General features: G+C 40.3%; 1 protein-coding gene across 7 annotated transcripts in view; it reads left to right on the forward strand.

Annotated features, from left to right (window-relative positions):
* The window catches only part of LOC105499377 (chondroitin sulfate proteoglycan 4-like), a 109,294-nt gene that overhangs the window by 33,333 nt on the left and 52,819 nt on the right, over nt 1–23,142 (forward strand). Inside the window, exon 1 of one of the 7 annotated variants that reach the window (XM_071098929.1) lies at nt 1,664–2,148. The exons of the other annotated variants lie outside the window; for them this stretch is intronic. The gene's annotated coding sequence lies outside the window, so the exon portion shown is untranslated. Of the gene's footprint in view, nt 1–1,663; nt 2,149–23,142 lie in introns of those variants that run through there. 7 annotated transcript variants of the gene reach the window in all.

Consider the following 23,142-nt stretch of genomic DNA (forward strand, 5'->3'; position numbering starts at 1 on the left):
GTTTAATTAGATCCTGTTTGTCAATTTTGGCTTTTGTTGCCGTTGCTTTTGGTGTTTTAGACATGAAGTCCTTGCCTATGCCTATGTTAGGACTGAATTTTTAAACAAGTTAGCAAAAAGCTTAGAAGATGATAAGGTTCTAGCCAGAGAAAAAGAATGACACATATGCTTGGGTATGTGCACATGATGTTTCTGTGGGTAAGAAAAATATATATAAATACAAATACAGATAGAAATGTGAAAATTGAATTAGTGATAAAACTACTTGTCTTTAGTGTTAGTGAAGTATCCTGTGACTACATGATTAGAGAAACTCAAAACAGCTGAATTCCATCAAATGTGATTTGGTGTCCATATAAACATTTTAAACCCATGTTCAAAACTGAACTACTAATCTTACTCCCCAAATCTACTCTACATTCAGCTTTCCTGATCTCAACTGTCCTCTTTTCTGAGGCCCAAGCCATAGAGTCATTGTCACCACCTTTCCTTCTTTCACACCTCACCGCATTGAAATAGTCTGCTGGTTTTGTCTTCAACAGACACCCAGAATTTGGCCACTTCATACCACCTCTGCAACTTCTGGGGCCGCTCTCTTCTGTCATCATCCTTCTCTGGGATGATTGCAGTCACCTCCTAACTGGTCTCTCTGTCCCTCCCACAGTCTGTTCCTGACACAGAAGCTAAAGGATTCTGTGAAAACATGAGTCTGACCAGGTCACTCCTCACCTAAAACTCTATAATGATCCATAATTGCACTCAAGGAAAAGCCAGAGTTTTTACAGTAGTGTTCAAGACCCCAAACCATATGACGACTTCATTATGTTTCAACTCATCTCCTTTTACTCTTCATCTTGCTTATTCTGCTCCTTCCAACTGACTGATTTCCTAGTCCTCCAACAGGTGAGCCCTGCCTTTGGGCTGTTTCCTCTGCCTGGATGGTCCTCCCTTAGATATTTACGTATTCACAGGCTCCCTCTTCACCTCCTTCCAGTCTTTCCTCAAACTGAACCTCATACTTAACATTTGCCCACTCCTGAGGCCTCCCCTTATCTTGCTTTATGTTTTCTTTTTTCATAGTGATATGACTTTTTTTGACACCTTATTTAATTCATTTCTTTATTATGCCATTGCTTCTTCTCTGTGTTCCTTTGTCCCTTCCTGCTGGAATGGAGGCGTTTGAGAACAGGACTCTTTTTTTGGTTACTGATGTACTGCCAACACCCAGAACATTGTCTGGAAGATGGTAAATGCTCGATAAATGCTTGATGAATCATTGAATTAAGATGTTTAGGCAATGTGAATAGATTTTAAATGTAATTGGAAAACAGGGACTATTACTCAGATACAATTGCAGATGTGTGCTATCAGCACAGCAAACATTGCAAGGTCATAAGAACCAGATATCTGTCTTCTTGTAAGACAGGTAGGACAAATAGAATAAAAAAATATGCAATGTGGTTTTTATTTCCCCTCAACTATTTAAAAGCTAGTGAAATAATTTGTGTCTTACAGCAATGAATGGAAATCCTTAAATAAATCCTATGAAGTAGGTTCTGAATTATCTGAGACCCCATATAGAGTATCCAGCATGTGTCATACACACAAAAGGTGCTTAGTCATCATCAATTTTTGGTGTTTTTCTACATTATACAAATGTACATGCACTTTACATAATGAAATTGGATTAATTATGAATATTATTTCTTTATTGAAACCTCATAAACCTCATAAATTAACTAAACAGTACTTCATGCTTTGTATTTCATCTGGCATTTAATTATACATCTGTTTCAAATGAAGAAAGTTCATGCTTTAAAAACTCTGGTGAATTGCTTTGGATTTTACATCTTTGTGCAAGAGGACAGGATGTAATTGTTATCCAGTTTACTAATGTGATGTGATTGACATTGGTCCTCAAAAGATCTGTGATTCACTTCTTTTTAAGGTGTGGATGAATTCTGTTCACTGAGATGACCGGTGGTGACCTCTGTGCAGAAGATGGGGACTCCTCTCCACAGGACCTGGCCTACTGGGTCACTCCACCCAGCAATGGGCATTAGGCTCTTAAGTCCTTTCCCAGCCAAAGCATTCAGAACTTCACCCAGGCACCAATCAATGAGGGCCAGCTAGTTTTTGTACATGCCGGTATGTTACAGAGAAAAACAATGTGAAACTAAAATGCACTTTAATCAGTGGTTAATGTGATGATCATATGACTGAAAACCACAGGCCATCTAGAAACTCTCCAGGCACTAGACTTTTTAAAAAAGTGACAAGTTTTAATAAGGCTAATAATAGCAAACATTAGCATTCCTATAACTCTCATTTGATTTACTCAAATTTTCATGTAAGGTCTGTGCTCAAATATAAGCTTCTCTGAGAGTCTTTTCCTGAACACCACTAAAATAGAATCCCTTCTCTGCCACGTTCCATCCCTTTCCCAGAATACCTGACCTTATAGTATAGATTGAATTGGATATTTGTTTGTTATCTGTCTTTCCCTATAGATTATAAGGGCAAAAACTTTGTTTTGTTCATTGTTGTATCCTTAGCACCTAGCAGTGCTTAATAAAACATGGTAGGTGCTTAATAAACATTTGTTGAAAGAATGAAATAATATTGAACACCTATTACGTATCCAGTTATAAGTTCCAGATGTTAGGAATACATTAGTAAACACCACAAAGAGAAATTTGTTCAATGAATGAATATATGAATGAATGAATGAATATAACTTTAATTCTAAGAGATCCTGACTTTGAAAGGCCTTTTCTTCTTCCTCCTGTTCATCAGTAAATCAGTAGGCCAAATGACTGCTGTAAATCTGCTGAAGGTGACCCAGCCACTCTGCAAGGGTGGCTTGGCTTTGTTTTCAGGCTGCCCTTGTCAGAGGAGAAGCAGGCCATTCCCAGTCTGCAGCACGAATGGGAGGGAGCATGAGCTAGGAGGGTTGGACGAGAAAGTTAAAAAGCCCTGTTTTCAGTTATTTCAAATTATCTTCTTTGAAAATATAGCAAAGAAAATAAAGGTAAAATATCCTCTAAATCCAAATGGAGTAATTTCCTGACTACCTTCACAGTTAATGCAAAGGCTCCCCAAAGAATCGGAAAAGAATTTACTATGCGAATGCTCTCACATAGTGGTTCTAAACCTGTAGCCTGGACTTGTGGAGGTTAGTTTCATTGCAGCAAGGTCCTAAGTCTACCTACATATGTACCAAAGCTTAGTTTCTAGACTAAATGGTATTTTCCACATACAAGTTTCTATTTTTCAAATGTGTGAAGATGTGCTGGTTAAATAAAATACAGTTCCTCTGAAGAGGCACTGAATCGATAGGATGTTTGTGCCACTTATGTATTGTTAGTATTATATAAGTATTGTTAGGTGAGGGCCTAGAAAGTTTTTCATTTTTATGAAAGGATTATAATATTTTCAAAATGGAGACGACTGCTCTAGAGAATTGCACAAAAGAAGTTTTGGTTTTCTAAAACTGTGAAATCCACAGTAGAAAGGAATTATTGACTAACTACCACCTGTCAGGCACCACAAGAGATGCAGTTCTGCAATCCATGTCTTTTCATCACATGAAGTCCTCTGGGCCATAGGGAGGAATGACTCCATTTTCGAGATAAAGAAACTGAGGTGGGTGGATCATGAGGTCAGAAGATCGAGACCATCCTGGCCAACATGGTAAAACCCCATATCTACTAAAATAAAAAAATAAAAATAAATAAATAAAAAATTAACCGTGCATGGTGGTGGTTGCCTGTAGTCCCAGCTACTTGGGAGGCTGAGGCAGGGGAATCACTTGAACGCGGGAGGCAAAGGTTGCAGTGAGCCGAGATCATGCCACTGCACTCCAGCCTAGTGACAGAGCAAGACTCTGTGTCCAAAAAAAAAAAAAAAAAAAAAAAGAAACAAGCTCAGAAAGATTAAGTTTGTCACAGCTTAAAGCTGGGCTTTCTCCACTAGCTGCCACCCACTGAAGGGTAGAGTAGGTAGAAGAACTGAAGTTACTATTTTCAATGAAGGATTAAAACAAAAATTAGCTTGCTGGATTGATTTATTTGTACACTACCAGGTCAATATTTACTTTTGGTGAGTGGAGAAAATAATTTCTCCTAGAAAAGTAGGAAAGAGAGTTAAAGGCAAGCTAAACGTGAGAGCCAATCCATTACATTTTCTAAATGGATATGGAGGCAACTAATAACCCTCAAAGTGGCTGCAGCCCAGCTGCAGATGAGGCTGTTGCTGAAACCAGCTGGTTCTCCCCTGGTGCATCTGTCCGTCATCAGCCCCAAACAAAGACCTGGGCTTAAGTAGTCTCTCTTAGCATTTTATATTTGCAAAGTGTTCCACCAGTAATTGAATTCATTATTCCACAACCTAAGTAGGTTGATAAAACCAATATGTGGGAGGCTAAGTGATTTATATAAGGTCACCCTTCTGGAAGGTCTATCAGGAAAAATCTGAGATTGTACAGTGGAAAATGCACAGGTCAACCTTGCTTTTTGTGTTTCCCTCCTTATATTTATTTGGTCATAGTCTGTCAGAGCACACCCGATACAAAATTCTATATTCGCTTTGATATCATTCTTTTGATTCCATCTCTATTTTGTTTCTGGATTAATGAAGAGTTCAAAGTGCCTAATGGCAGAAAATGTTCTTTCCTTAATTGCATGTTTCATTAAAAACTTTTGAAGTGCTATTTCTAGAAAAACAAGCAAATGAAAAAGAACATTTGGTTGTAGACCCCTGTTATGAATCAGACAGACTCAGACTTCTCTCTCTCTCTTTTTTTAAATGGTGACTTTTGAGTATACTGGGAATTTTTTTAAGTCTGTAACCTTGTGTGTGTGTGTGTGTGTGTGTGTGTGTGTGGAATCAGAACTCTCAGGGTTTGCTTAGATAACAAGGACTTGAGAGCGTGTTATGCCATTGACCTACCTTTTATTAAATCATGTTTCTAGGGAGTACTTGTACAGAATTGCAGAGTCTGACGATGTCTCCTTTGTTCCCTGCCACGTGGTCCCTGAGGGTAACAAAGATACATTTCTACCCATTCCATGATGCAACGACCTGTGGGCCTCCAAATGTACTGCTGGGTGGACATTTTCAAGGGATGATGGGGATATGAACATTAGGCTGTCTGCATAGGAATCTTGCCCGGTGCTTTGTGAGTCCCAGCATTCCTGGGAACTGGATTGATAAGGGATCCATCTCAATTTTAGCTTTGCACATAAGTTAATTTATAACTTTACTGATATCACTAATCCGTTGATAGGAGTGTGGGAGTAGAATTCTCTTCTTGTAGAAATTTCACAAGAGCAGGGCTGGGTCTTTCCCTTTTTTCTTTCCCTTCTTAGCAGAATATAGCCCGCTTGAGATAGTGAAATAATTAGAAGTGCAGGTAATTATTTTGTGTTTTTATAGTGTTTTATATTGTTTATCTATTGCACTGGGTTGCTATAAGGATTTAAATGAGAGTATATATAAAAGCAAATTTTGGTCCTCCCCATTTGGCAGATAAAAAACATGGAGTTAGCAAGATGGGGTGGTGTCTGTAGTCACAGGTACTTGGGAGGCTGAGGCAGGAGGATCACTTGAGCCCAGGAGTTTGAGGCTGCAGTGAGCCATGATGGTGTCACTGCATTCCAGCCTGGATGGCAGCGCAAGACCTTGTCTCTAAAAAAAAAATCAAATAAAAACCATGGAGGCTTGGGAAGACTCAAGGTCATGTAACTAATAGGGATCCTAAGGCTCATGACTAAGTGAAAATTCCGACTCTAAATCCTGTTCTTGCATGGGGCCACTCCTCTGCTGTATGTCTGGGCCAGTGTCCCAGGGCTGTCTCTGCTGGAGAATGTTGGTTTCCTAAGAATGGGGCCATCACGGTAGCTGTTTATTTTATCTCCTTCTCGATATTACTGAAGAATTTTGACATGCACAACCAGGAAAATATGTATAGCAATTTAATAAGCAGCAACGATTACGTAGAAATGTTGTGTTTTGCTCTCCTTCGTTAGGGAAATATTGCAAGCTGGCATTAGTCAACAATTTTTGTTTTGACTCACATTTATCCCCTACTAGTCAAACTTCCTCTACCAGCTTGTCCGAGTTTGGCTATTTCCCTTTTGCTTCCTTCTTGCACCCAGCCTTAAAAAGTGGGCCTAGCTTGAGACTCATAGAATTTGCATGGTAAGCCAAAATAATTATAGTACTTAGTATGGTGAATGTTTTAAGGTTAACCATGACTTCTATGCCCTGACAAATTTGAAAATTATCTTTCAAGTTGGTTATTTTAAAGTAGAAAGGATTATAGTTCTAAATGAACATTTTTTTAATGAACTAAGAAAAAAAATTAGCCAAAGTATATTTTCATTTTGTTATATTTTATACGTATATAAATTGAAACACATTCTATTTATTTCTGTAAACTTTACTCCCCAGAAAGGAGTTTTATAACCAGCTTTTCACCTTGAATGCTGCCATTGATTTCGTTTGTTTATCTTTGGTGGTGGTGTGTTGGAATATACTGTGGCTTTAGGACCTGGTTTTTCTGCTTATCCAAATTGCACTTGGCTTTTTTTCCAAAAAGTACTGGGGAGGGATTGACCTCGAGAGTTTTGTTTAGAATGGTCTAGAATATAGGCTTACATAGACCCAGAATTAAGCAGCCCTTCAGCCAAGGGTTTTCCTGGAAAAGTCTGTGACTTCAGTCTCTGGTCATGAGATAGAAGGAGCTACATCTCACCACCAGCTGTCTGTCCTCCATGGTAAGAACTAAAGGAGAAAAGAAAGGAGAGGGACTCACAGTGTGTTACTAAAGGGTTTAGAGCAGGGATTTGTAAACCTTTTAGTCAGTGGCTCTTGAAACACTGAATTGAATATTGTAAGATTTAGTGGGAGGTAACCAAGAACTATGAGAAAAGATTGTCAATCCTCAAGGAAGTAATTAAAGGCCTATTAATTGGTGAAATGAGAGCTCTACACTCAAGAGTACACTAACCATGTAAAACATATAGTAAGTGTCCAGTGAGTGGTACAGAATGGGTGAGCTGCAGGAATTTGGAGGAGGGAAATGTCCCATAGACTGCAAGGGTCAAAGGGAGCTTGTTGGCCAAGACAAGCCTCGAGCTGCCCCTTTAGAATGAGCAGCATTTTGGTGGGTGGCGTCGAGGAGGGGAGGGCACACCAGGGATGACAGCAAGACCACGAAGTGAAGACTCAGGGAAGGAAGGATGGGTTTGGAATGTGGGGAGGAGAATATGTCAGATTTCTTGAATGGTCAATCGCATTATTTCCTGACTCGGATGTCATTTCCTCCATTGAGTTCTAAGTAGAAGAGTATAGATGAGATAGCGTCAACTTAAAAATAAATACTAACTTCTGAGTCAGCGAGACTTACACTTGACCCTCAAGGAATTTGCTTAACTATGCTAAGCCTTATCATCCCTTCATAGTGATGAGGAAACAAATGCATAGTTCTTAGGGTTATGATATCTAAAAGAGAGGGTAGGGCTGTGTCTGTGCTGTGTCTTGGTATAGCTGTGCTCCTCACTGTAGGGTCTTTCATATATTAGGTACCTGATAGTGTTTACTGAAGAAATATCTAAGGCTTCCAAGCCTAGTGCCCATGAAAATCTGGCTATGTTTTTTCATGAAACAAACATGCTGGGATACAAGGATTTTGAGAAATCCTGTGTTTTTAAGGAGGATAAAACAGATTTCTTTACTCCATGACTTCTCAGAGACTTCAGAATGTAGATTTGCTTTTTCAAATCTCCATGAAGGGCATAGGGAGTGAAGTCTTGCCAGACAGATGTGGTTTCAGAGCCTCTTATGACCATACCCTTTATTGGGCAGTTATTCTATGGATATAGATTTAGGTAGGGCCTTAGAGAAATCATTTCCAAATTAAATGCCTGGAGCTCATTGATGAAAATATGAACTGCTTGGATGAAATATGGTGGGCAGGAGGGAAATGATGCTTGCCTTTCAGAGAGTTGGGCTGGGTCATCAGAGAGGCTTGTCAGGCAATTGCAGGGGTGAGCTAGTCTTGCTTACTGAATATGTTGAGTGACTGCTGAGTAGGAATTAAACCTAGATACCCTTCTGGCTTACATAGCTGGAGAACAGGATGAAGATTGATGTGCTACAGCTGAGAGAAAAGCACTCTTGGCCTGGGACAGCTCTGGTGGCTCCTCTACTCCAAAAGGCTGAGATAAATGAAATAATATATATTTTAAAAAGGAGTCCTACTTGCCAAAGGCAACCCTGGACATGATGGAACAAGTGAATTATGAATTAGAGCCCTTTATAAGAAAGAAGGCACAGTGAGGAAAGGTTTCTAAGAAAAACTGAAGATGGACAAGTTGGATGTGGGGGTGGCCAGAGACTACACACATTAGAGACATAATCCGTCTGAGAGGAAGGGGCATCCTACTTTGACAGGTGACAAAGGAAGGTCCCCGGTATGGCTTCATGTAGCATAGACTGAGGCCACAGAAACACTGCTCTTAGTCTCCCTGGGGTGACCTCTGATTCTAGCCTCCCAGCTCCAGAAGCCAGAAGATGGCAATGACTGCAAAAAATGTCAACAGCAAGAAGTGAAAGGAATGCAGGTGGCAGTTACCAGCATCATATGAGCATGTTGTGTAATAAACAAACTTGTGCCAAGGCAGTCCTGAACTTGGCGCGGAACTGTGTTCCTGTGGCTGACTTGCCCAGGCACTCACCCCCAAGGAGCCCCAGGACCTAGTGTCCACCCCAAAGTTCTCAGACATTTTAAATGGAGCCTCCAAATTGAAGGCTTAGGACAATCCTTGCAAGTTTGGAAATCTTGCAGATACAATGCTGGTGTCTCCTTGGACTTAGCTAGTGCCTAGTGTAGTTTGAGTACTACGGTTCGTGGCCCTTGCTCTCTAAGACTACAATGTCTGAGCAAAGAAAGCAAAACATGATGTCATTCAGGAAGCTTAATAATTGTTAGATAGTTAACTCAACTTCATAAACAATTTAGGAAGTGCCTTTTCAGAGGGCTACCCTGCGAAGGCCTAATGCTAAAACCTTTAGCAAAGGCTCAAACAAACGAGATGAGAGAAGATTCTGGGCTGGAAGAACCACGTGAGTCAATTTCAGACCTGCCATCCTGAAAGGTTGGAGATGTTCCCCAAATCATTGCAAAGTAAAGGGATATATACTCCAACTTTGTGCTCCTCTAAATGTGGTCCACGGGCCTTCCAGTCTGTAAACCGATAAGAATTGAAAGCAACAGGAAGTGTTTAGAAATTTGTATAGCAATTTGATGTTGCTATGACATTTTTATTGTATTTTATAAAATTATTTGTCCATGGTGAATTAGGTAACACTGATCCTTCACCACAGAGCATTTGAACGTTCCCGAGCCTCTCTGGCTCTAACTTGAGTGTCCCCAAGTCTCTCTGGCCTTTGGTTACTAATGAGGTCACATTAGCACACAAACCCATGTGTCACTGGTTCTTTCCCCCATGGCATTCAATGGGCCCTTCACTCCCCACAATGTCCATGCATTTGTCAGGGTCCCCAGGAGATGTCTCACATTTGTTCAAGAGCCACCCTCTGCCCCTAGGTATCAGCAGATGGGCACTCCATTGAGCAACTGCAGCCGCCATCAGGCCAGGACACCTCTACCCACCCTCCAAGGGGAGAGTGCTATCTCCTGTGTTCTCAGCACCTCGCAGTTTGCTTTCCCTTTCATGTACTGGGAGCTGAGCCTGGGGCCACACATGCTGGCATTGCCTTCTTTCTCTAGGGATCAGACACTAAGGCCTGGGCTGGAGGTAAGAAGCCTGTTTCATCTGGGGCCCTAGTAGCAAATTATGTCCACAGATAGATGCCTCAGGGATCACTAGCATCTTATAGCCCAGTTTCAAGTTACAGCTAGCCAGTGCCCCCTATTATAACCAAGTTATAACCAAGTGTTTTCCAGAGAGTTTTCAGGGATCTGTACAGATTATTTTGTTAACTGGCAGCTTTTCTGTGCTTTATACTTACTTATATACATGTTTTAGTCTTCACTTAGCTTCCGTGAAGCCCCTTTCATCTCATGACCTGAAAGCTGTGACCAATGATATGGACAGTGCAGGAAACAGAACTTTAACTTTTCCAGTTTTAAGTTCCCCTAGACTCAGGAATTTGGTGAGACTGAACTCTGACAGCAGCACAGAGGAAGTTTCCGTTTTTACCCAATATCTGGTGAGTCCTGAGGTCTGTGCTGCTGAGCAGGGCTGAGCGTCTCTGCAAGGCGGGCCTCTCATTTGTCTGCATCCTGTTAAACCAAGCAGGTGTGACCCTTTGCCCAGGCAATTACTCATTTCAGCTGTGCAGGTTTTAAAACTGGACAATCTGTAGGGAGCATATGAGACATAATTGTTAGAAAACACTGAGAAAATTTAAACTGTGTATTTAATAAATAAAAAGGGATCCCCTTATCGCTGAAGACTGAGTTAAAATCCAAAGCATAGTTGCAGGAATAAGTCCTGCAGGATATATGTGTTTTCATTTCTATTTAATATGTAATATTATATACGTTATTTAATATAAGTGTGTCTCTATAAATATGTGTTTGTATAATCTGCATTTGAAGCCATTTGTTTTAAACTTCACTGGTGCTTACCACTACCACCACACATACTTTCTTATTTAACTGGCTAAGCCTTCAAACTTTTTTTTTTTTTTTTTTTTTTTTTTTTTTTTTTTTTTGCATTCTAGCCAGGAATCTGACTGACCAGACATGTTTACTTATATGTGATTTTATTTTCTAAAAGTCTATGCTTCCAAATAGTCTTCTTGAATACAACTATTTCACTTGTTTGCCATTCAACTTTCTTTTTCCATTCTGAAACAGTATTTACATGCATCTGAGAACTGATTTGGCTATAGCTTTACACAACTAAGGGATAAAAAAAAAATCCAAAGTTAAGCTTAGAGGAAATAGCAAGTGTAAACCATATGTCTGCCATTAACCTTCGAGCCATTTCTCTCCAGTATGATGTGGCAAAATTGAATTTGGCTTTCGCTTTGCAATTGCCTTTGTCTGGGAATCAGTTTAAGAGAACTGGTCATGATGCTAGTTAAAGCTCTGAATGTGATGCTGAAAAGGGAAGTATGAATTCTCTAGCTCACAGATGCACCCAGAAGAGGAAAAAAAGGATTAGAATTAAAACTCCATTGTGTGGGGGAGCTGAAATGTGCCCAAGGACATCAAAACATGTCCAGAGTCAGTTTGCGTTTAGAATACTTACAAGAATGATAGCAGTCATATAAGGACGCTTTGGCTGTAGCCCTAGTTTTTTTTTTTTTTTTTTTTTAATTGAATACAATCATTGCAAGCATTATTTTCAACTGCTTTTGCAAATATATGGTATTTTAGATCAATATTATCCAAACAGTCGACACAGTAGCCAGGATCCTCTAGGTGATGCTGCAGTGACAAACAAATCTCAGCAGCTTACAATAACAAAAATATATTTCTCACTTACGTTGTCCATTCGTGTGGGCTGGCTATGGGTCTGCTCTATATGTCATCCTTATTCCAGCATCTGGGTTGAAGAAGCAGCCCTTCTCATGGGCATTGCTGTCCTTGCAGCAGGCGGGAGAAAGTGATGGTGGAACCAGAGCAGGCGATGTGTTGTATTAAGGTTCAGGGCCACACAGGGGTGTCTAGGATGAAAGGCCCTTGACTGCTGGTCCATATGGAGATGGGAGAAGGCTTCTGTCTAGAAGCACAACCTGGGAAGTCCCATGAGTGAGGGGTGGAGAGAGAGTTTTGCTCTCCTTCCCGAATAGACTGGGTGTCCAGCTTTTCTCACCACACACCCTTTCCTCTCCCACGTGTGCACCTGTGACACCAGTAGCCTGGTCCAGTGCTTTCACTCAGAGGACAGATGAGAGATTGTTTTATCATGTACAACACATTAGAATGTTTATCAGGCTTTTTATGCAAGGCACACACTCCTGGCTATGACAATTTCTTTCTCCTGAAAGGAACATCTAAGATAAATTTACAGTCTATAGAAATTCAGCACAGCAACCCACACTTTCTGCACCCTTGGTGTGTGATGGGCAGACAGAACTTATAATTTAGGAATCAGGCACCCTGTTGCTGCTCTTTGATCTACGACTGACTGCTTACTGACTGAGCACAAGTTCCTTGGCCTCTAAAGTCTGAAGATCTGGATTAGCTCTGTGACTTAGGGCAAATTACCTGTGCTTTAAACCTTAGTTTCCTCATCTGTAAAATGGGAAAAATAATAGCAATAATAATTGACAGCATTTTGAACATTCATCATGTACCAAGCACTGTTCTAAGCCTTCTATTATATTACTGTTATCTCCACTTACAGATTTAGATCCTAAAGTACAGGAAGGTTAAACAATCCATCCACAGGTGCTCAGCTTATAAATAGCAGAGCCAGGATTCGAACCCAGGGCCTCTGACTCTAGGTCATACTCCTGTCAACTAAGCCATGCCTTCCTTCTAGTGTTTAAATGTGGAATAAGACAGATAATGGATGTATAGATAATAAATGCTTGACACATTTCCCCACATATAGCAAACACTAAATAAATGGTAGCTAAGGTATATGTTATTATCTTTTCATTCCTGGAAATGTGAGAAATTCCTTTCCTAATAGCTGAAAGTCGAGTTTCACAGGCGAAGGGAATTTTCTGGGACACTGTGCTTACCCTAATGTGCTACAGTAATTTAATGAATGGAAATGAGGCCATTAGAGGAGAGTGACTTTTGTTCCACCTTGTAATCCACTTACTGTTTCCCTTTGGGTAGAGCCCCTGGTGTTCTCCAATACATTTCCCTGAGTGACGATGAGAGGGGAGGGCTGAGAAAAATGTAATGGGGTCTCATGTGGGGATTGAACACTTCATTTTCTGGCATAGCAAAGGTTGGAGGAGCAATGAAGCCTGGGGCTGGGGGAGCTCCAGGAACCTCATCCCAGTGGGTCAGAGCAGCTGAGAGTGCTTTAGCTAAACTAAGGTGTTTTTACAAAAGATGTTTGGTTAAATTTCTGTGCATGTCATTGAAATACTCTGTCTCCCCTTCCACTTTAATAGTCATAAAGAACAACAATAATGTGGGGAGAAGAGGGATTGTGCAGAGAGAATTCCGTAAGGATATAAACCGAAATGCCAGCTCTGGCTCTTTCAGGGGAGTAAGTTATCTTGATGTTTCTGTGTGTGTGTGTGTGTGTGTGTGTGTGTGTGTGTTAGTTTCTGAGTATAAAAATAATACATGTATATTATAAGATAAGAAAACATTAAAACATTAGATTTATGTCGAGAAAGCACAGAACATCACCCGTAAGTACAGTACAATGGTTGTTAATCTGAAGGCATTCCAATTCTGGTTAGCTTGTGTGTTCAAAAATGCACATATTTATTTGTGACTTGGGAAGAGTAAAAACTTACTATTAATCTTCCTGGCTCTCCCTTCGCCAGATCCTGTCTCCTTTTTCTCATGTGAATAGAATGTGAATCTTTTCCTAAAGTCTACAGTTTTATGACCTCTGTCAAGCAGGACCCTGGTCAACTCTCCGTCGTTTTATAATGGCTCAGATTTATTACCCAGCACCTCCAGAACATTTTGAGAAGGAAAAGAAACCTGGAGACAGGTTATGGAGTTGGTGAAGATGATCAAAACCTTTTCTCTGAAATGCTTAATGAAGACACTTATTAACACATACTATAATTAGTTCTCTTCAATCTCACTTATGAAAAAAAAAATACCCAGGAAACAATTTCAATTGTAAAATAAGTTCAGAACTATTTAGCTGAGTATAAATGATCAAATGGCTTTGATTACTATTTGGTTTCCTTGATAAGTTTTTCTAATTTCAAGAGTCAATTCCAGTCAATAACCTACTAAGTTGGGAGTGTTTCACGTAGTTGATGGTTGAGTGTGCTTTCACACCTTTACTTGAAAGCAGTAAATGTTCCCAGCTCTCTACTGCCCTTCACTGGGAGGTAAAACCACCATATTGTTTACAAGTAAAACTCGTGCTTGGTCACGCACGGTGGTTCAGGCCTATAATTCCAGTACTTTGGGAGACTGAGGCAGGAGGATTGCTTGAAGCCAGGAGTTTGAGACCAGCCTAGCCAAAATAGTGAGACCTCCCCCAACCTCCGCCCCCCAGTCTCCATAAAAAATTTTTAAAAACCCAGTTAGCTGGGTGTGGTGGGGCATGTCTGTAGTCCCAGCTACTGGGGAGGCAGAGGCAGGAGGATTGTTTGAGTCCAGGTGTTCTAGGTTATAGTAAGCTATGATCATGCCACTGTGCTCCAGCCCAGGCAATATATGCATGGATATAGCTTCCGAAAGAAATCTCTACTCTCTATTATACTTAAGATCATACTTTGGCAAAATAATTGTGAGGAAAATTGTTATGGCACAGTCCAAAAATACTTTCATATCCCAGAATAAATTTACTATTTTTCCAAACCAAACCATGTCAGCCTACCCAAGATAAGCAAGTAATATTTTTGCTCTTCACCATAAATTATATCTGCCTAAATGGGAAAAGCTAAACCACAAAAACTTTTGCCAAAATCTTGTATCCTGAAGAATTAAGTGTGCAAGTACACAGAGAAGGTAAATCATCAGATTTTAAAATTAAATAAAGCTTTTTACAAATTTAGAAAAATTATTGTTCATTTCAAAGAATGTATAAACAAAATAAAAATTAAATTCTGTGAGGCACTAATTTCTTCCAAATATAGCATGAAGCTAGCTGAATGATTTTATTTCCAGTGCTCGTTGAAATAATTTAGATTCATTAAAAAGCAAAGCGTTCCAGTTTGAGATGTGCGGTCCTGGCCCTTTTTCTTTTCCATAAAGCCAGCAATTTCATTTCAGCCATTGTACTGTTGTGGGTGGGAGATCATCCGTCTTTGTCTCTGCTTGCTGCTGCAGTATGGACACAGGTGTCCGGGGCCACATTTAGAAAATGATACAATCAATTCTGGGTTATGACTTTTGTCTAATTACCTCTTCTCCCAGAATCTATATTTATTGCCCAAGAGAACACATTTTAAGAAATTGTGAGCACACTTCCCATAGGATAGAAATTAATTTATTACAACTTAATGGAGAGTACAATCAACTGAATGGATTATTAAACTTTGGTCCCTGAATATTCTGAGCAGGGAAGGATCAGGGTCTTGCTGTTAGTGATTACTCCTGCTCCCCACCTCCACTGCCGCTTTCTTGGGGTCTTTTCAGTAATAAACTTAATGATGACTAGACATTGAAGTTATTTCAGATATTTACCACTAGTTTTTGTTCTTTTGGGCTAATCTTGGCTTTGTCGTTACACTTCACTGAATTATGTGCTAGCATATTTTCCCATATATAAACTGTATATTTAATAAATAAAAAGGGATCCCCTTATCACTGAAGACTGACTTAAAATCCAAAGCATAGTTGCAGAAATAAGTCCTGCAGGATATATGTGTTTTCATTTACATTTAACATGTAATATTATATATGTTATTTAATATAAGTGTGTCTTTATAAGTATGTGTGTGTATAATCTGTATTTGAAGCCATTTGTTTTAAACTTCACTGATGCTTTTGTATTATTGTATTATCATTTAATCACCTGTTCATTGTTCAAGCTGGAAATTGGCTGATGGGTCCTGGCCCAATGGCTTTGAATAACCAAAAGTGTTTCTTTCTTTTAGAACTGTTGGCTCTTTCTTTCAAAAAGCAGATAGAACAAACTCCCATTTCTGTGAAAGTGATTTATCCTTTTTTCTTCCGTTCATTTCCTATGGTTGCTGTGATAAATCACTACACATTTGGTGGCTTAAAAGAGCAGAAATTTATTCCCTCCCAGTTCCTGAGAACAGTCTGAACTTCATTTCACTGGACCAAAATCAAGATGTCAGCAGTGCTGTGCAACCTCTGAAGGCTCTGAGGGGGAGTTTTTTCCTTGCCTCTTTCCCAGCTTCTGATGGCTGCAGGCATTCCTTGGTGCATGGCCGCATCCCTCCCATCTCTGCCTTCGTGGTCACACTGCCTTCTCCTTTTTTGTCTAAGTCTCCCTCTGCCTCCCTCTTGTAAAGATTCATTTGACTGCAATTAGGGACCACCTGGATAATCTAGGATGATCTTCCAATCTCAGGATCATTAACTTAATCACATTTGCAAGGTCTTTGCCATATAAGGGAACATTCATAGGTAGCTTTCAGAGATTAGAGCCTGATATCTTTAAGGGGCAATGTTTAACTTACTACACTCACATATAACAAAAGTAAGACATCTCATACTGCCTTCTGCTGTTTCCTAATAGCAGTCTTTTATATGATCTCATTTGGTAGTTTTATTACAGGTTATACACATATAATGGTACAAGGCATATGAGAATCTATGTTTAGGTCTATATAAATGTGAATTTGGACTTCTCTGCCAGGTAGGGCTATAGATGGCTATCTTGCTGTGCTCCTCAAAAAGATTTTTATTCTAGTTGGTTTCTGGAGAGACTGACCCAGTTATGGAAGGGCATGAGCCACAACTCCAGGACAGTTATTTGGGTTAGGTTTCAGTTGCCCATTTCCAGCTGCAGATTTCCAAGTACCACCATGTCGGAACCTAGGTTTTCTGAAATGCCTCTTCTACCCACTCCCACTAAGGGAAATTATTCCTGGGACTTAACTCAGCCCCACTTTATTTAGCCTGATTCCTGGGCCCTCTCTAAGCCTTGGCATCCTGGGCTGCCTGGGCTTCTGATCTCTTCTGGGAACCTTGAACCCTCTCTATCTGGCTGCTCTCTGTAGCCCTGGTCATGTCAGTCCTGGTGGAAAAGAGAAAGGGTAAACAGAGAGGAGCTCTTCCTTGGTGCTCATCTTTCAGAAGTACAGCATCTTGGTGTCTTCAGAATGTTAGCTTTTAGGACTTTTTGGTTAATTTTCATGGACCCTTGCAGACTTTACCCTCTTGAATGGTTTGACTTTCTGTAGTCTCTTTCCCCATGAATATCTGGCATAGAGATTTCTTTCTCCTTCTTCTTTTTTTGTGGCCAGTTCTCTTTCTCTTCTTCCTTCTGGCCAACTGCTGTCCTGTCCGGAGACCTGAACCTTGGACAAAACCATTGTGTTGTGGAGAATTAAGCAAGTGGATTCCTGTCTCCATCTCTTCTTTGTCCTTCTCCCAGCTGACCTGGAGATAATTTAGTTACTCTCTTCTCCAGTGGGAATTTCAAAGCTACTTTTAAGCCCCACTGTGGGAAGGATCAATGGAAAGGACTCATGGTCTGGTTTTCTTATCAGATTCATGGGGAGCTGTATTTAGAGACACCCTTAGAATGAAGATATTCTCCAAAGTGTTCTAGCCTTGCCTTTTGGTCAAGTTTGACAGTTTTGATCTCATTACCCCAGTTCTGTCCCCGTGTACTTCTGTGGACCTGTAGAATACCTTCAGGGAAAAAAATTATATTCCACAGTTGACCCCCCTCCACCCAAGCATAGTATATCTGAGCTCCTGCTTCATCCCTGGGTTCATCCAAGGGCACTCACAGTGATCCTTAGCTCTCTGGCTCCAGGTTTTAAAAGCTTAGCCTTGAATAGGCAGGTATCTGTCAGTCACCTTGGGGCCCAAACAGGAATTGCCCTCAGGAAACCTCCTCTTTCTTTAATCCCGATGTCTTTACTCTTTAATAGAGTAATGAGAGTCTCTCCCTGATCAAAAATGGCAGTTGTGCCTGTAATCCCAGCATTTTGGGAGGCTAAGGTGGGTGGATTGCTTGAGTTTAGGAGTTCAAAACCAGCCTGGTCAATGTGGTGAAGTCCTGTCTTTATCAAAAAATAAAAAAATTAGCTGGGTATAGTGGCACACACCTATAGTCCCAGCTACTCAGGATGCTGAGGTGGGAGGATGGCTTGAGTCTGGGAGGTGGAGGTTGCAGTGAGCTAAGGTCACGCCACTGCGCTCCAGCCTGGGTGACAGAGTGAGACCCTGTCTCAGGGAAAAAAAAAAAATAAAAAGGCAGTAGTATAGAAGAATGGTAATACAGCCTTTCTTTACCTTGCCATTTGTAATAAGTACAATACGTAAAGTGAGCTATTTAGCTATTTATTTGAGTCATTACAAGTCTGGACAAGCCCTTGTCAATAGTGACTGTGTTTTTCCCAGGCCAGACCAAAAAATGGCACCTATCTGCCCTACTCATACTTGCAACTGACTTTCCACATTGCCAGGGTTCTTGGAGTTGGAGAGCTCTTACGAATTTCTTTGCTGCCTAGAATTTCATTGAATTTTCCATACTGTAGGCATGGCTCCTAGGTAGCCAAAAAAGCATGAGCTCTGGAGTCATGCAGGGCTAGGTTCAAAACTAGGCTCTCCAACTTATTGTCTATGCATGAATTATAAATTATATAAAGTGACTCATAGAGCACCTGGAATTTGTGTTTAGGACTCAATAAAAGTTAGGTGTTGTCTATGTGTTTTTGTTAAATAAATAAGAAATATCCTTGATGGCCTTAATTCTGCTTCATGGTAAAAAATGTACATACTTTAGATTTGTATGACACTTTTAAAGTAGTTTATTTGTCCGTTTGGCAAACATTTTTAGAACAGTGAACAAATATCTATTTACAAAGCAACCAGAAGTAAGCTTTTGCAATGTGCCAAGATTTTAGCCTATAAATTCCTTCATTTTTATGGGAAAATATTTTATTAAGCATATTTTAGAACTTTCTGATTGCTTAATATTCACATCCACGATTCAGTATAAAAAAGAGTATACTTAACCAGAATCCTCTGATGTTCTAGTAAGGAATTGGTTGGTGAGAACTTAGCTTTCTTGAAAAACCTAGAAATGCCCAGAGCCTGCATTTTTTTGAACACTGATATGCAATAGGCCAATTTAGTCAAATGCATATCTACAAGTGAGGTATTATTCCATATTTTAATGCACAAATTGAGGCTCGGAGAGATTAAGTGACTTGCACAAAGGCCACAGAGCTGAAAATTGGTGGCATTTATACTTGAATTTAGGTCTGATCAATCCATGATTCAAAATCTACTCTACTCTTTGGCTTGCATTCTCATATTAACAAGTGCCCTTTTCTTCCTTGGAGGAAGAAAAGCAATAATTCAAGCCATTGGAGCCAGAGGCCCCAGTTATTGCTACTGGAGAAAGCACTGATCGACTAATCTGCAGATCTGGCTTCAGGTCCCAGCTCTGCTACCAACTAGTGTGCAATGAGGGTATGGGGGTAGATGTGGGGAGTCTTTCCTTAAATTTCCAATTTCTCTGAGCTTCTCAGCTGTAAACGTTAAAGCATCACAGAAAAGTCTGGCCTTCTTAGAACCAAATATCTCTCTTTAGTATCTAACAAATGGGTTTCTTTGTGGTTCCCTAGAAATCAAGGATATGAGATCCAGAAAGTTTAAATCTCAGAGATCTGAGGGATATTATAATATTGCCCCTTCAAATGAAAGCACTGTTAGCAGTGGAAGAGATCTGAGTCACCCCAAATTACTGGTGGTAAATCTATACGCATCTGCGGCCACTTTAGGCCTTGCCTCCTCAGAAGAAAGAATTTGACTGAGGGGCATAAACCAGAAAAAGAGACTGAGCCAAGTTCCAGAGCAGGAGTGGAAGTTTATTAAAAACGTTTTAGAACAGACAGGAAAGAACCTTTGAAAGAGATTGAAGTGGGCACCTGAAGGTCAAAGAGAAAAAAGGGACATCTGCCTTGATTCTAGGGTTCTATAGGCTCGCCTCTTTCCCATGATTCTTCCCTTAGGGTGGGCTTCCTGAATGCACAGTACCTTTGTTACCCTTGGGAATTGAACACATGCGTTGTGCTTAGGAAGTTGTATGCATATCCTTCTGAGTCTTTCTTCCTTTTTCTGGTGGAGTGTGCCCTGAAGACCATACTTTGCCATTTTTGTCTCTTAATATGCATGCCCAGGAAGTTCCTTCTCCCTGGGATCTGCCTTTCATTAACGCTTTAACATTAACAGGTGTGGACCATCAGGAAATGGCCTCTCCCTGGTGCCAGCTGCCAATTTATCACTTTTAGAGAGGCAATGAAATAATTGCCGAGCCATCACCTGGCATTTCTAGTGGGTTGGGGGGGAAAGCCCTCTCCTGTCCCACTAATGCCTAACTACCTGTAACAGCACTAGTCTGGGAAGTTGTAGGATTTGGAACCACATATCCACCTTTTCATAGGCAAGGCAGGATTACAGCCTTGTTAAAGTCCTAGAGAAATGGCCCAGGTTAGAGGTGGCAGCTGGGTGGTGGTGGTGAGATGGGGCAGGTATGGCGACCAACTAGACCCTATATCTTGATCTTAAAATTACTTATTGATTTTCAAGTGCCCAAGGCATTTGTGAGTGGGTCTCCCTCCCGCATTCTGCATACTCTGAGTCATCAGAGAAGAGGGATTACTTGTCCCTTCTTGAAGTTGATGTAGTAAAACACCATGAAGTTTACTTTTTAAATTATCATGTTTTAACTTTTTATTTTGAAATAGCTTCAGACTTACAGAATAATTGTAATAGAGTACAAAGAATTCCCATATACTATTCATCCATATTCCCCAAATGTTAGCATTTAACCACATTTGCTTTATCATTTTTCTCTTTACACACACAAACACATTTCGGAGATCTGAGAGCCAGTTGCTGCCATGCCCCTTTACTTCTAAATATTTCAGTGTGTTTTTCCTAAAACTAAGTCCATTCTCTTACAGAATCACGGTATAATTTTCAAACCCACGAAATTCACATTGCCACAGTACTATCATAATTTATAGACCTTATTCAAATTTCACAAGTGGTTTCAGTACATTTTTTTTAGCAAAAGAAAAAGGGCACAGCATAAAACATAGCATTTAATTGTCCCATATCTTTATGTTACCAGAAAGGGATCACAATCCAGAGCAGTGGCAATGGCTGCTTGACTGAATATACATATAGTTATTTCTTGATCATATGCTAAATAAGGGGTGGATTATTCATGAGTTTTCTGGGAAAGGGGTGGAGAGTTCTCAGAACTGAGGGCCCCTCCCCTTTTTAGACTACATATAGTAACTTCAGACATTTCTGTGGCACTCGTAAACTGTCATGGCACATGCATTATAATTAGCATAAAATGAGCAGAGGTCACTTTCATTGCCATCTTGGTTTTGGTGGGTTTTGGCCAGCTTCTTTACTGCATCCTGTTTTATCAGCAAGGACTTTGTGACCTGTCTTGTGTCTTGTGCTGACCTCCTATCTCATCCTGTGGCTAAGAATGCCTGACCTCCTGGGAATGCAGCCCAGCGGGTCTCAGCTGTATTTTATACCCAATCCCTATTCAAGATGGAGTTACTCTGGTTTGAATGCCTCTGACATTTGGTCTCCTTCAATCTGGAATCATTCCTCAGTCACATTGCCTTTCATGACCTTGCCATTTCTTGCCAGGTACAGGACAGTTCTCTGTAGAATATCCCTTAGCCTGGTGTTTTACCCTGTTTCCTTATGATCAAATCTTTTTAGGTTGTGCATTTAGGGCAGGAATACTGGAAGAGCTGCTGGGTTCTCAGAGCTTCCCATCAGAGGCCCTAAGGCTCACTTTGCCCAGGACTGAGGATGTTTACCTCTGTCACTTGGTCAGGTGTTGCTTTCATGTTTATCCCCTTGAAGGTACCGTTTTCCCCTTTGTAATTAATAAATATCATGTGAAGAGACACTTTGGAAAGATTTAAATAGCCTGTTTCTCATCACATTTTCACCCACTAGTTTTAGGATTCTTGCCTGAAATGTTTATTGCTGTAGAGGTTGCCAAATGGCGATTTTTCTCATTTTGTTTTTCCTACTATGTTTATTAGTTGAAATTCAACACCATTGGTTTTCTAACAACATTCCAGAAAGATTTCATCTGTTAAGGAGAAAATATCTGGGCTAAACTAAATCCATAAGAAATAAAAACCTCTCTTCTCTCCTCTCCCTAACCCCAGAGCCCAGGTATTCAGCTAAATAGCTTACCTATCCATATTTAATACCGTGGAAATATGCAGAGCTGTTGGAAATTGTTTCCAAGGCCATTTTCTATTTTAAGTGACAAAATTCCTAATCCTCTCTTAGATCCTTCTCTCCTCAGGTTTACCCCACACATTTTCTCCTGAAGTCTTGGTCTCATTCTGCTTTTCCTGGCCTTCTCCTTAATACACACACACCCCTTGGAACCTGGCTCTTAAAGCTGCAGAAGGAAAAACTCTCTTCTGAACATCAAAGAGTCTATTCACCTGCAAACTTCTTTCAGGCCATGGCTGGCAAGTGCACATTCCACAGGCACCTTACTCCCTTTTATTTCTAGGTCAGCACTTTCAGTAACACCCTATCCAGTCTTAAAGTCCAGACACTCAAGATGCATCTAGTTAAATCCTCTCTGTCACTCTCCAGGGTAAAATTAGGCAATTAGTTATTCACACTTAATTTCATACTCTTGAAATGCCTTTTCAAAAATAGAACCTATGACAGACCTCTCCTCCACTAGGTTCCTGAAATACAAAGCTATGTCTAGGACTCTTCCCCAGTCTCTTCCCTCAGAACATTTCTGACTTTCATCTCAATTGTCTGTGAGCACCATTCCTTTCCTGGGACAACCACTCTCTGCACTGCGGACATCAGAAGATCCTTAGATTATTCTAACAACTTCTCATATATTTTTCAGGGAAGCTAATTTTCACTTATACCAAAGGACAAGATTGACCAGCTTCCAAGAAAATCTTTCCTCCTGGTTAATAGACAATGTTACTTTTCATCTTAGGGAATTGGATCTTTTTTGCTTTATAATATGATGCCTCTCTCAAGTAGACTAAAAAGCATCCTCTGGTCCAAAATTCATGGCACAGTCACCTGTTTCTGGGAGGGGAAATGCATTTATGACTAACCATAAATCTTAAGCTAGGAATTGAAATGCTAGGGCTGCCAAATAAAGCAGACTTTCTTTCCCAGGAACTGCTGAGGAACTGAGTCACTCATTAGTACCAGAAATTGCTATTTTTGGAGAAACTCCAGTTTCTCCTGAGTAACCTTGTTTCTCTATAAGGTAATGTTTAGAGATATTTTTCTTTCTTCTCCCAGCT

The sequence above is a fragment of the Macaca nemestrina genome, chromosome 6 (assembly GCF_043159975.1).
Source record: "Macaca nemestrina isolate mMacNem1 chromosome 6, mMacNem.hap1, whole genome shotgun sequence".
Lineage (NCBI taxonomy): Eukaryota > Metazoa > Chordata > Mammalia > Primates > Cercopithecidae > Macaca > Macaca nemestrina.